Consider the following 1,939-nt stretch of genomic DNA (forward strand, 5'->3'; position numbering starts at 1 on the left):
GACTGGAAAATGGGCTGTTGGCTAGAATTCAAATGGTTGGTAATGTCTGAGGTTGGCTGCTTTCTGGTTGATTGGTATAACCAGAGGGCAGGTAACTGGGATTGAAGATTAAAGTATCATCTGCAGGCCAGAATAACCCTTGTCGATGAACAACATTCCCTTGTCTTGATTTTTTTTTCTTGAAATAATTCTCTAATATCTTCCAAATTAGGAACTTATTCTATACTTGGTTGTAAAGAAATTTATTGACAGAGTAGGGTAGGATATGCCATCTGAAATTCTTTTTTTTCTTTCAATTTCATTTTGTATTGGTTTTGAGCTGTAGAGCTTAGTGGTCAGACAACCATATGCTTTACCTAGTGTTCTCCCCAATACCTCCAATACCAAAAATACGGAAAGCTTCACAAATTTGTGAGTCATCCTCACACAGCGGTCTCTGTGTTGTTCCAATGTTGGTATATGTGGTGCTGAAGCAAGCACGCCATCCTAAATGTTTTACACATGTGAGTGTTTAGCACATATATTCCCATGCATCCCACACCACACACAGATAAACATACATAAGAGTAAAAGTTGCCAAGTGTCGGTAACCTGGCTGTGATCTACCACAGTGACGTGGGCAACGCGATAGCTAAACTCTGTTCCAAGTCTAAAATCCCTCAACAGAAAAGTTCAGTTTGTTTTTGATCCTTCACCTCCTTCTTTGTTTCCTTAGATGTCTGTTTGTTATACCATACAAAGTCAAAGAAAATCACTAGGAAAACCCATGTAGCTGACTTTCATTAGCGTGTTCAGATGGAGATTTGCCTTCTACTAAAATATGGGCTCCTGTAAAGTAGAAACTTGGGCATAGTAGAGCCTGAGGAAATAGTATGGCCATAGTGCTTACCTCTATGTTGTTATCCTCATTCTGCCCATCACCTTCCATCACCTACCCCCACATCTTTTCAAAGCTGTGGAACTGGCACAGTCACCACCTGTGAAAGGTGTAAGCTCCAAGCAGAGGCCGGTGATGCCAAGACAAGGTTCCCAGTCTCCACTTCGAACAACAGAAAATGACGTTGTTAATTGAAGGATGGATATCTTGAGAGTTGTGCCAATATTCCCTTATCTCACTGGCCTTTCAAAATTGGATGCAGTCACTGGAACCACTGGATCAGATACTGTCCCTTTTCTCATTGTGGGGGAGATAATTTCAGTACTTCTTGGTCAGTCTCTGTTCTGTGCTGATTATATCAAATTTAAAGGAAGGGGAAACCAACCCCATTAGTTTCATTCCACTTTATGGGGAGATATGCAAACCCCATTATGACCCCATTATTTTTCATCAGACACAGTGCAGAGTTAATCTGCTCATAGACAAAGAAGTTAGTTACTGCAATTCAAAATGAAAGAGGCTATGAAAATGTATAATTATAATAATTAGAATCATAATATTAATGACAGTGGAATTAACACATTGACCTTCATCTTATTCTACAGGTAAAAACACCAAAATCTGAAGATATAGCTGAAAAAGGTTTTTCTACACCTTGTCTTCCCAAAAGCAATTAATTTCCAACTATGAAAGTATTATTAGAATTAAAAGTTTTAAAATATAAATATAAATTTCTAAGGATATTCTGGCCAGTGATTCAAAATAACTCTTGAAACTTATTAATAATATCATCCTACTCACTATTACATAGAGATATGTGGCAAATGGTAGGTACTTTATTTGAGTTTTCTTGATTAATAAGTGAGCAAACAATGATATCAGTATTCAGTAGTTCACAGTGGTATATAAGTACCTAAAATGTTTGCTACTCATCATAGCAAATTTGGAAGGTAAATATTGAAATATATTACACAAGAAAGTAATTGTAACTTAATCTCACGGTTCAGAAGAAACCTTTTTTTTTTTTTTTTTTGCATACCATGATGGCTCATTTCCTTCTAG

General features: G+C 36.9%; 1 pseudogene; it reads right to left on the bottom strand.

Moving 5' to 3' along the window:
- Window positions 1-385: 385 nt before the first annotated feature.
- Window positions 386-480, bottom strand: LOC112296792 (U6 spliceosomal RNA; annotated as a pseudogene).
- Window positions 481-1,939: the final 1,459 nt, after the last annotated feature.

This window comes from Desmodus rotundus, chromosome 12 (genome assembly GCF_022682495.2).
Source record: "Desmodus rotundus isolate HL8 chromosome 12, HLdesRot8A.1, whole genome shotgun sequence".
NCBI classification, from domain to species: Eukaryota; Metazoa; Chordata; class Mammalia; order Chiroptera; family Phyllostomidae; genus Desmodus; species Desmodus rotundus.